Genomic DNA, 13,078 nt, shown 5'->3' with positions numbered 1-13,078 from the left:
TCTGTTTTGCACTGTTTCAGAGCCACTTTCAAGCAGGATTTATATCTCTTTTGCAATAACTCTTTATGTGATCTGAATTACATAACTGACTTTGATATCTTGGCTGCCCTGGAGAAATGAAGCCCCACTCACCAGCCTCTGAACGCAGGTTAAATATTAATGTTAGCAGAAAGCTGACCATCCCATTGGAAAAAGGTTTAAAAATGGGTACAATGGGAACTTTTTCAAATTGATGTTGCAGTCTTCTTCTTCTTTCGTATGGTAGCAGCAAATCAAACGTCAATATCCAAGTCGGATATCCGGTGTAACACTGAGGATATCTTGCAGGCTGCCTGTGAATTCCCTCTGAGGGCAGTGCTCGATGATGTGTCCCAGGGTCTGATTAGGAGCTCCACAGTCACATGATGGGGAGGCTTTAATCTTCCACCCATGGAGAAGGTGGCAGCATCGACCGTGACCGGTTCTGAGGCGGTTGATGGTTGTCCACTGTTTGCGAGGAAGGTTTGATCCTTCAGGTTGTACTGTGGGGCCCTCTATAAGGAATCCATTCCGTATGCCGCAGTTCTTCCAAGCATTTCACCATCGGTCATCGAGGCTGAGGGGAGATTGCTGAAGGGCTTCGGTGACGGTCCAACATGGCCTTCTAGATTTGAGACAGGTTGGTGGTAGATTGGTCAAGTCGGCTTGGATCGGCATGTCTTTGCTGGCGTAGCAGTTGTATTCTCTGCAGACTGCATATTTGCGGCGTAGGTGTGGTGGTGCTGTTGTATTGCAGCGGATGTGGAAGCCAAATCAGTACAAGATTGCCTCTAGGAAGTGGTCTCGCGTCCCTCGCTCGAGTGAGTCTCAAGTGACTCTACACCTGAGTTACACACAGGGACAACATTGGTCTTGCAGGGGTCCCATGCAAAGTTTGGTTTGGGGACTAGACCTGCTTGGGGCCCCTGACTAGGCAATTAGAATCATAGAATGGTTACAGCACAGTCAGAAGCCATTCGTCCTGTCGAGCCCGTGCTGGCTCTCTGCAAGAGCATTTTAGCTAGTCCCACTCCCCTGCCCTTTTCCCGGAGCCCGGCAATTTTTTTTCCTTCAGGTACTTATACAATTCCCTTTTGAAAGCCACGATTGAGTCTGCCTCCGCCACTCTCTCAGGCAGCGCATTCCAGATCCTAATCACTCACTGCATAAAAAAGTTTTCCCTCATGTCAGCTTTGGTTCTTTTGCCAATCACCTTAAACTTGTGTCCTCTGGTTCTTGACCCTTTCACCAATGGGAACAGTTTCTCTCTATCTACTCTGTCCAGACCCCTCATGATTTCGAACACCTTGATCAACTCTCCTCTCAACCTTCTCTGCTCCAAGGAGAACAACCCCAGCTTCTCCAGTCTATCCACGTAACTGAAGTCCCTCATCCCTGGAATCATTCTCATAAATCATTTCTGCACCCTCTCTAAGGTCTTTATATCCTTCCTCAAGTGCGGTGCCCAGAATTGGACACAATACTCCAGTTGAGGCCAAACCAGTGTTTTATACTGGTTCATTCTAACTTCCTTGCTATATGTACTCTATTCCCCTATTTATGAAGCTCAGGATCACATAAGCTTTTTTAAACTGCTTCTTAACCTGCCCTGCCACCTTCAACGATTTGTGCATATACCCCCAGGTCTCCCTATTCGCGCAGCCCCTTTAGAATTGTACCCTTTAGTTTATATTGCCTCTCCTCGTTCTTCGCACCAAAATGTATCACTTCACACTTTTCTGCGTTCAAATATAATCTGCCCCGTGTCCGCCCATTCCACCAGCCTGTCTGTCTTCCTGAAGTCTATCACTCGCCCCCTCACTGTTCGCTATACTTCCAAGTTTTGTGCCATCTGCAAATTTTGAAACTGTGTCCTGTACACCCAAGTCTAAGTCATTAATATATATCAAGAAAAGCAGTGGTCCTAGAACCGACCCCTAGGGAACACCGTTCACCTTCCTGCAGTCTGGAAAAACAACCGTTCACCACTCTCTGTTTTCTGTCATTTGGCCAATTTCATATCCATGCTGCCATGGCCCCATTTATTCCATGGGCTTCAACTTTGCTGGCAAGCCTATCATGTGGCACTTTATCAAACGCCACGTACAGCACATCAGCCGCTTTGCCTGACCCTAAGTGTTTTCTTCTTGTTCTTATTTTTGAAAGCTCTGATCGCTTACAAATCTACGTCAATTTATTTATTCTTTTCATCCCCCCTCCTCCTCGCCAAATCCAGAGAACAACTGGGCTGCAATGGATAGAATGTCTCGCACGGTTTCCCCACAGGTTACAGGCAGAGACCAGAGGGAGAATCCCAGAGTGCATGGCGCCTGGAAACTCTGCCACCTCCAATAGACTTGCATTTATATAGCGCCTTTCACGATCACCGGACGTCTCAAAGCTTTTTACAGTCAGTGAGGTACTTTTTGAAGTGTAGTCGCTGTTGTAGTGGGGGGTGGGGTGGAAAGTAGTCAGGTGGAGGGTTGCAAGATTGGGCGTGGGGGCTGGAGGAGGTGACAGAGATGGGGCGGGGGGCCATTGAGGGGATCTGCAGATAGGGGCGAGGATTTAAGCTGAAAGCACAGATTTTACCCACCGCCAATCTTTACCTTTCATCGCCCCCAGGTTGGAATGGGAGCCTGTTGCCACGGTTACACAGATGGTAGGTATATAGGACCGTGGGCCCCAGCAGAAGGCAAACAATGAAAGCAAGTGGTTGCAGAATTAGCCGGCAGCTGGCTGTCTGAACAGCCCATTCAAAAGACAGCACAGATGGATTAATTATTCAGTGCTTTTCAGCTCGCACTCCTCATTCACCATGACACTAATTATGGAGATTTTTCTCTCACTCTCTCTCTCTCTCTCTTCTGCTCTTCAATGCAAGGTCCGCCCTGGTCCCTGACGCGCACATAGCTCAAAGCAGCTCTCTCCTGGGGTTTTTTTTTGCACTTCTTGAAAGAAAAAGAGAGGAGTCAAAATAGATGCACCACACACATCCCGGGCTGTGCAAATCCTGGCACCTCTGCTAATGTACCACTGCTCCTCGCCAACAGGACAGCCCCGTGTCGCCAGGTAGCCCAACTGCACAGCTTTTTAAAATCTCTTTTATATATTATATCCAGACTCCATCAGCAAGGTGACTGCCCGGCTCCCATTTTATTTCTGTGCTAGCCTCAGAACATCTTCCACCTCCTTGCTGAAAGAGCTGCTTCTCGTTAAGGGAGAAGTTGGAGTATTTAATATCATTTCATCTCTTTTTTTCTCTCTCTCATCTCATCAAGAAGGAACATTTTAAAAAAAAATCTCGAGGAACCTTATTCATCTGAGGGACATGGAGAAGATCAGACAGGTAGAGGCAATTTCTCTCTCGTGTGTATGTGTTGGACTAAATTTCACTTTCAGTAGCAAATACAGACAGCCCGTATTTGTGACAGGAGATTTAAGGATGTGTGCTTGATGTTCATATTTTACAGACACACAGTAAATGTGTTGAGATTAATTGCTTGTCGATGCTGTGTGTATGTGTGTGTTATTTTGTTGAAAGGTGTGGCTGTTGGCCATTGTATTAAAATAACCAACTCTCCCCCCCACGTTAAACAGGGAATTCACAAAGAACCCCCCCCCCCCCAAGGCAGCCCGGACTCTGCAAGGTTATTGTAGAAAGCGCCTGTGAGCAATGCGGAGGAGATGCATTAATTTTTTACGATGGCTGGAGATTGCAGATATAACAGCCACGTGAATGGACAGGGTGCATGTACCGAATTAAAAACGCAGATCGCAAATCATTTTGACAATCTGTTATAATTATTGGATTCAATTAGGCTTTTTTGTGCGGGGCTGAGAGGTAGAAATTGGTTCATTTTTAAACTTAAAACAGGCATCGAGGGACTTGTATTTTTTTTTGCATAAATTTAATTTGCCAGGATTATTTTAGGGCTGCACCTCTGGCTGGTTCAATCCGTTAGAATATTCCATTGTTAGCCGCTTTGATCGCACCGCAACAAACCTTAAATCTAAATGGGGAGGAAAAGGGAAGCTAGTTTTCCCCCACCCTGCCAAAGATTAGTCATTTAACATGTGCCGATGAAGTCCATTAAGTGAACCGGTTAATGAGCTGATAATTGTCAGGGCGGTGGGACAACCTGAATCGTGGGGTGAGGGGAAGCCCCACTGGGATGAGCTGGAATTTTGGAAAATGTTCCTGATTTGGGATGAAGACTCTGGAGGTTGCGAAGTGAAATGACGTTGTCAGAATGCTGTAAGTGGGATCCGTTTCATTCTGTGAGGGGTCGGGGCTGTGCCTTTCTGGGGCTGAAGCTGGTCCTGTGGTGTATCGGTGGGTCTCTGAGATGGACAGAAGACATTCTTTAATTGTGTGACAGTGGCTAAGATTTGCCCCCCCCCCCCCTCAAGTAACTCGATACAAAAGGGATTATCGTTGTAATTGTCAGCCAAAAGATGCATTTGTGCTTTTATCTAAATGCCCCAGTATTTCTGTTGTCCAGCCTCTCAAGCCGACAGTGAGTATTGAATGTGTATATATGTATATAATATATTTGGTGGGTGGGAGGGCGAGTGAGACACTAAGTTGAGGTAGCACAATTGTGCAAATGGTGTGTGATATTGTGAAAATATTGTGCAATTGCAAGAAATGTACTAGGGCGGTGGGCGAGCATGAATCGTGGGGTGAGGGGAAATGTCCCACTCGGATGATCTAGATCTGAAATATTTTTGATTTTTGCATGGAGACTCTGGAGGATGCAAAGTGAGACAACATTGTGGAAGACTGTAGTGGGGTCCGCCTCAACTGTGGATCAGGGCCGTACCATTTCATCTGGGCTTGAATCGGATCATATGGTGTCCCTCCTGAGATAGGTAGAGAACACTTTATTTTTTAATTGCATCGGCCAAATAATGTGTGTCTGTATTTTATTACAGCTTGCATGAAAAAAGTACCGTGTTCAATGTAGCAAAATATGTTGCAGGAGAGGGGAATGGACATTGGGCAGGGAGAAGAGCTAGGGAGGGTGTGCTGGAAGAGAGAGGTTTTCGATAAGGCTTTTGGAGGTGGAGATGCAGCAGGACTGAGGGGTTTCGAGCATTTTGAGTACGTGATGGCTAAAGGCTGCACTACCAATGATGCAGTGAGGAGGAGAGCATAAAAGTAGATTGGCGTTGGAAAAGCAGTGTGTGCAGCTATTATCAGGCAAATTATGTGGATGTGAACTGCTGTGTGGATGGTTTGCATCTGCACTGTAATGTCCAAGTAATGTGCATTTGCACCATTATTGTGCAGATGTCGTTGTCTTTACTATTCTTTGACAATTCACGTCTAGTTACTGTGCAAATGATGTCCTTCTGCACTACTGTTGTGCAAATCAAGTGAACATGCCACTTTGGAGCATAGGATATAAACTGTAACGGCAAATTATTGTGCACAGCAAGGTGAATTTGTGCTGATTGCTTAATGTTCCCCGAGTTGCCAACTATCATTCTTTGAAAATGTATCCACATTCCCATTGTTTTTAACTCTGCTCCCGCCACACCCTTTCGCAAACTGCTGCTCTATTCCCCTGCAAAGAGGACTGAGTTTCCTTTCTCCACATTTCCTCATTCCCCAGGGGTTTGCAGTCTGCCAGACAGCAGAATGCCTGCAAAAAAACTGCATTGCAGAAGGCCACATCTTCACAAAGGGCGCACATAAAAGATGACATTTTTAGAGATAGTCTAAAGCATAGAGAACAAAACACTTTTTTTCTCCAATTTAAATCTCAAGTTAAAATGTTATGGTTCAACCAATACACTGTGCTATGGGTCAATCAATGCACTGTACCATAAATGTACCAATACCATGTGCTTATCTGTACCAATAACCTATGCCAACAATATACTAATAGACTGTACCATGGCTAAACTGGCACACTGTGCCATTCGTGCGTAGCCTGAGCCATAAATGTATTGACACAATGTATTGACACAGGGATTAGCAACCCCTTGTGTCCAAGGTTGACGCACTGTGCCATGGGATTAGCAACCCATTGTGTCCAAGGTTGACACACTGTGCCATGGGAGTGTTGAGCCACTGTACCATGGGTGGGCCAACACATTACAACGTATTTTAAAAAAAATAGTAGTTCCTGGGATGTGGACGTCGCTGGCAAGGCCGGCATTTATTGCCCATCCCTAATTGCCCTTGAGAAGGTGGTGGTGAGCCAACCTTCTTGAACTGCTGCAGTCCGTGTGGTGGAGGTCCTCCCATAGCGCAGTTAGGTAGGAAGTTCCAGGATTTTGACCCAGCGGTGCTGAAAGAACGACCGATATATTTCCAAGTCAGGATGGTGTGTAACTTGGAGGTGATGGTGTTCCCATGGGCCTGCTGCCCTTGTCTTTCTAGGTGGTAGAGGTCACAGGTTTGGAAGGTGCTGTCGAAGAAGCCTTGGCGAGTTGCTGCAGTGCATCTTGTAGATGGTGCACACTGCAGCTATGGTGCGCCGGTGGTGGAGGGAGTGAATGTTTAAGGAATGACAACATATGGATTTGCACCTATGATTGACGCTGAGTTTCCGATGAACCATTCCACCACGGAGAGCTTAATGTTGGGTACTTCCCGACACGGAAATGTTGAGAAATCACAAGTTTCCCCTTTGCAATCACCGCTCGCAGATTTTCTGAGAGCAGCACAGGCAGAGACCTGGAATATGTCGGCTATCTGCACATTCTCAATGGGGTAAAACATGGGGAAGGAAGTCATAATTGGAGATCCTAAATCGCTCATGGGGTATATTCACCATCGGGTGTGATACTGAGCATGCATTCTGGGCGCGTCTGAGGCTCAGTTCCAGGCCTGTGTTGATCTTGGGTGGGGCAGTAGTGGGGATACAGTGCGTGTCTCCTACAATTGGTCTCCGTGTTCTGTTAAGGGAAAGAATCTCGGTCATAGTTCCCATCCCTGATAGCTATAATTCCAGGAAAGTGAGGCTAGTGAGTGATGCCTTTTGTGTTCAAATAGCCTCCTGCTGCTATTGGTCTAGGTTACTAATGTGAAATACGGCCACGTGGGAGCCAAGTAGTGGAGAGGTGCTGGTTCTTGCTAAAGGCTGGAATCAGCAGCAGTAACACCACTTAAGGTGTGAAGGTTATGCCTCAAAACACACTCATATTGACCTGGATGGCACATTTCACAGCGCCAGTGGCAACAAGGATACTGGATATGGACAATTAGTTAAACGTTGTGATTTTTATTTATAGCCACAAACCTTCCCCAAGGTTGCTGTGAAAGGTCTGCTCGGGCCAGAAATTTAAAAAGCATTTGTAGAACCAGTGTGCAGCTTGCTGCAGCTGCTTCTGTCTGCTGTTGCTGTGCTATTGACGGGGCGGGAAGGGTGGGAGAAAGAAGGACCACCTTTTCTGACACCAGATATGGCTGTAGTTGCTGCTGGTCTTGGAAGAGTCCCGTTTCGCGCAGTGGGACAAGTACTTGATCGTTTCTCCTGGTGGCCTGTTGGCTGATCACCTCAGTGAGGGATCAGCAACAACAACTTGCATTTATATAGCATCTTAACGTAGTGAAACGTCCCAAGGCGCTTCACAGGAGTATTATGAGATTTTAAAAATTGACACCGAGCCACATAAGTAGAATTTAGCCCAGGTGACCAAAAGCTTGGTCAAAGGGGTATGTTTTAAGGAGCGTCTTGAAGGAGGTAGAGAGGTAGAGAGGCGGAGAGGTTTAGCCAGGGAGTTCCAGAGCTTGGGGCCCAGGCAACAGAAGGCACGGCCACCAATGGTTGAGCGACTATAATCAGGGATGCTCAGGAGAGCAGAATTAGAGGAGCGCAGACATCTCGGGGGTTGTGGGGCTGTTGGAGATTAGAGATAGGGAGGGGCGAGGCCATGGAGGGATTTGAAAATAAGGATGAGAATTTTGAAATCGAGGAATTGCTTAAACGGGAGCAGACGTAGGTCAGCGAGCATAGGGGTGACGGGTGAGCGGGACTTGGTGCGAGTTAGGACACGGACAGCCGAGTTTTGGATCACCTCCAGTTTACAGGGTAGAATGTGGGAGGCCAGCCAGGATTGCATTGGAATAGTCAAGTCTAGAGGTAACAAAGGCATGGATGAGGGTTTCAGCAGCGGATGAGCTGAGGCAAGGGCGGAGACGGGCGATGTTATGAAGGTGGAAATCATGACAACAACTTGCATTTATATACTGCCTTTAACGTAGTAAAACGCCACAAGGTCCTTCACAGGAGTGTCATCAAACAAAAGTGGCACATGAGATATTAGGTCAGGTGATCAAAATGGAGGAAATTCCACAGCTTCAGGTCAAGGTAGTTACAGGTGAGGAGGGCTATTCGGCCTATCTTAGCTCACCTATCCAAAGCGGAAACCTTGCAGTCGGCCCTTCAAAGCATTCGTCGGGGTATTGAGTCACTAAGGTTCTTGCTTCCTAAATGGAGAAAAGTTGCAAAGTGTTGCAGTACAGAGAGACCTGGGGTCCTTGTGCAGGAAACACAAAAAGTGAATGCTTGCTGTACCTGCATAATCAGGAAGGCAAATGGAATGTTGGCCTTTATTGCAAGGGGGACAGAGTATAAAAGCAGAGAAGTCCTGCTACAACTGTACGGGGGGGTATTGGTGAGGCCACACCTGGAGTATTGCATACAGTTTTGGTCTCCGTATTTAAGGAAGGATATACTTGCATTGGAGGCTGTTCAGAGAAGGTTCACTAGGTTGATTCCGGAGATGAAGGGGTTGACTTATGAAGATAGGTTGGGCCTATACTCATTGGAGTTCAGAAGAATGAGAGGTGTTCTTATCGAAACATATAAGATAATGAGGGGGCTCGACAAGGTGGATGCAGGGAGGATATTTCCACTTATAGGGGAAACTAAAACGAGGGGACATAGTCTCAGAATAAGGGGCTGCCCATTTGAAACTGAGATGAGGAGGAATCTCTTCTCTGAGGGTTGTAAATCTATGGAATTTTCTGCCCCAGAAAGCTGTGAAGGCTGGGTCATTGAATATATTTAAGGTGGAGATACAGATTTTTGAGCGATAAGGGAGTAAAGGGTTATAGGGGGAGCAGGCCGGGAAGTGGAGCTGAGTCCATGATCAGATCAGCCATGATCTTATTGAATGGCAGAGCAGGCTCGAGGGTCCAGGTGGCCTACTCCTGCTTCTATTTCTTATGTTCTTATGTTCTTCTGTCCAAGCTCCTTGGCTGAGCCATAAGCTGTTTTCCCATTGGTTTGACGTGAGGGAAACCAAGTCGAACCGTTGTTTCCTGGCTGCGAAGAAAAGCTTGTGTGAATTTTGGCGTGACTTAAAATGGGAAATTATAAATCGGGCCAATCACACCAGAATGATACCGGGGCTCAGAGGATTAAATTATGAGGACAGGTTGCATAAACCTGGTTTGTATTCGCTTGAGTGTAGCGGATTGTGGGATCATCTGAAAGAGGTGTTGAAACCGTTGAAAGGATGCGTTAGGGTAGATCCCAAGAAACTCTTTCCTCTTGTGAGGGTATCCAGAACAAGGGGGGCATAATCTTAAACTTAGAGCCAGGTCATTCAGAAGTGAAATCCAGATTGATAGATTTTTGATAGGTCATGGTGTCAAAGGAATATGGAACAAGGACAGGTAAATGGAGTTGAGGTGCCCTGATCTAATTGAATCGCGGAGCAGGTCCGAGGGGCTGAATGGTCTCCAGTTCCTATGTTTCTATATTTGGCATCATCTTCACAAATATGGGCTATCAAGAAACATAATTCTCTGTCTCCCTGATTACTGACAGACATGAGGAATCGATTGATTTGCTGGAGGAGAAGGCACGTTGCCTGCTACCTCCAGCCAATCTACGGTTTGGTTAAGTCCTGTTTGCGTTTCACACTTGCTTGGACGAGTTCGAACCCTTCTCAGTCAGACAGCTGGACCAAGCTTTGTCAGCTACAGCCGGGTTCCTTGCAGCTTGGTTAGTAAATGCACTAAATGATTCAGTACTGAGCCATACGGGCAGGTGGCTGGTTGTATAACTAGACAATGCTGAGGTACTGGCCTCGGCTCGAGTAGCAATTGGAGCGCTACACTGACCTCCGCTCCATCGTGCTGGGAAAAGGAAAGAAGCTCAGCCAGGGATCTTGCTCCTCACTGACCCCTTTTTGTTATGTAGTAAACCTGTAAATACCATGTCTAACCACCAGAGGGCTTATCCCCTGGAGTCCCAAGGGATCCCACAATCCCTTGGGAGCACCTGTATATAAGGAGGCCTCACAGGCTGGAGAGGCACTCTGAGATCTGTAATAAAGGACTAAGGTCACACTTATTTTGAGCTTGCAGTATCTAGTTTGACTCTTTATCTAAGGCATAACACCTTTGTGTAAGTGGAGGCCAGGTGAGGATGGGCTGCACCTCAGCTGCAATGCCCCCTATCCTTCTCCCTGCCTACACACCCCCCCTCCCCCCGCCCCCGCAAAATAATAAAAGTCCTGTTAAAATTAACTGCAAGGTCTTGTACGTGATAGTTGCTTAAGGGAGGTACCCCTGAGGACAACTGGTGCCCATGAAACCATAGTTCAGCATGGATTAGTAAATTCAGAATTGGAGAAAAGGGAATAATTGATAAGGGAATGACAATTTTGAGATTGAATCATGGATAATGGCAAAAGTTTTTATAAGCACATCTTATAAAACACACGAGTGAGAAAGGATGAGGGTGGGCTCATTAACTGAGGTGGAAGATGAGGACACAGAAAAAGTCTTCACAGTGGAAAAGAACATACAATAGGAGAGGTACAGGGAAGATTAGAGTCCATTGAAGAGGTAAAGTAAACAGGGATTCCAATTAAACAGAAAAATTGTAGTAGATAAATTAATGGATTTAAGCCAGGTAAATTCTCGGTGCCCAGACGTTTCCATCTAATGGTATTAAAAGAAGTGGATGAAGAAACTGGGGATGGATTAGTTCTAATCTTCCAAAGCTTGTATTCAAAATGACAGGAAGAGATCAACTGAATAACTAACTATAAGCCAATATTTTTAACATCACTAGTGGCAAAATTGCTCTAATCCAATATCAGGGACATGATTAGCTGTAGGATAGGCACAATCTTGATTAGGGAGAGTTAGCATGGTTTTGAGAAAGGAAGGTCATGTCCAACTAACGTAGTAGGGTTCTCTGACAGAGGTGGTAGATTAATGGACATTATATACATAGTTTTCAGAAGGCATTTGGTTACATTCTGCACAGGAGATTACTCACTGCAAGTGAAGCAATTGGAATTGCAGGCAACCTCATGGGTTGACCAGGAAATTGGTTGGGAGGTGCCAGGCAGACAGTTGAGATGAAAGGACTATTCTCGGGTTGTGGAGAAGTGAAAAATGGTACACTCCAGAAATCGGCGCTGGGGCCCTTTATCTTTTATGATACATTTTGGTACAGAGGAGAGTAGTATATCCAAGTTTGCTGATAGTCAGCTACGAAGGGCGGTGAAGAAGACAGCAGAAAATTGCAAGGGACGTAGATTAAGCTGGTGGGATGATCACTGGCAGATGTAGTTTAATTTAGTACACTGTGGGTGAATAAGTGGAAGCTGGAAGTAGTCAAAATTGGGGCAGGACTGGTGGGTGGGAGGCGGGGGGGGGGGATAGGGTGACGCACAAAAATATTTAGGGGTCCAAAACGTGTTCGCAGGCACACAAAAAACAATCAAAAGGCGAATGGGGTTTTGGATAACCTCATATGACACAAGGGGGTGACTTTCCACACGGGTTCTCCCAACCGTCCACCAGAACCACGGAAACCCGGAAAAATGGTGTTTACGGCATTCTTCTGGGAATGGTGTAAACACCGTTCACCCGGGGCTTTGGCAACTCTCCCACCAAGTTACGGAAGACGATCGGGACAATCCCCATGGAAATTCTCCCCCAATAGAATATAGAAGCAGAGGAATACCACGCCAGGTATCGAGAGCGCGCGCTCGTCAGGCATCTTTGGGAGTGCGATGTCCAGTTTTATGCAGCTCATGTCAGGAAGGATATATTGGCTTTGGAGGAGTCGGTGCAGCAATGATACATCAGGATGATAACTGGGATGAGAGGATTTGGCTATGATGAGAGGTTGGGGAAACGGGTTATATTCTCTAGAGATAAGAGGTTCAGGGGTGATCTGATTGAGATAGACAAAACAATGAAGGGAATTGACAGGGTAGAAATGAAATGCCTCTCCTCTCCCGAACAAGAGAGCATAATAAAAAAGAAAGAAAGACTGACTTGCATTTATATAGCGCCTTTCACGTCCACCAGACGTCACAAAGTGCTTTACAGCCAATGAAGTACTGTTGGAGTGTAGTCACTGCTGCAATGTGGGGAACGCGGCAGCCAACCTGCGCACAGCAAGATCCCACAAACAGCAATGTGATAATGACCATTTAATCATTTTTTTTTTGTTATGTTGTTTGAGGGATAAATATTGTCTGGGACACCAGGGATAACTTCCCTGCTCTTCTTCGAAATAGTGCCATGGAATCTTTTACGTCCACCTGAGAGGGCAGACGGTGCCTCGGTTTAACGTCTCATCCGAAAGACGGCACCTCCGACAGTGCAGCACTTCCTCAGTTCTGCACTGGGAGTGTCAGCCTAGATTTATGTGCAAGTTTCTGGAGTGGGACTTGAACCCACAACCTTCTGACTCAGAGGCGAGAGTGCAACCCACTGAGCCATAGCTGACATCAAAAATGAGAAAGAAGGCGATTAAAGCCAAATCTGTGCCTATAACGTGCCGTGAGGATGTGGAATGCACTATTCCAACAGGCCTTGTGTGCTGAATGACCCAAACTAGAAATGTCATCGGGAAGTCGGGATATGGAGAACGTACAGGGAAACGGGATCAAAAATCCAAGGAGCTGCCATGACTAACAAACTGTTGGAACAGGTTTGGCGGTTTCGATGGTAGACTCTTGTTCCTGTGACAACGTTGCCTATTTGGGTTGATTTTCTGGCATATATTCTAAATCGGTCTCTTGTAAGCGTGTTCCGTCCTGGGCCCTGAGCTGACAATCAAGG

Source organism: Pristiophorus japonicus, chromosome 8 (genome assembly GCF_044704955.1).
Source record: "Pristiophorus japonicus isolate sPriJap1 chromosome 8, sPriJap1.hap1, whole genome shotgun sequence".
Taxonomy (NCBI): domain Eukaryota; kingdom Metazoa; phylum Chordata; class Chondrichthyes; family Pristiophoridae; genus Pristiophorus; species Pristiophorus japonicus.
This window is presented reverse-complemented; position numbering follows the sequence as displayed.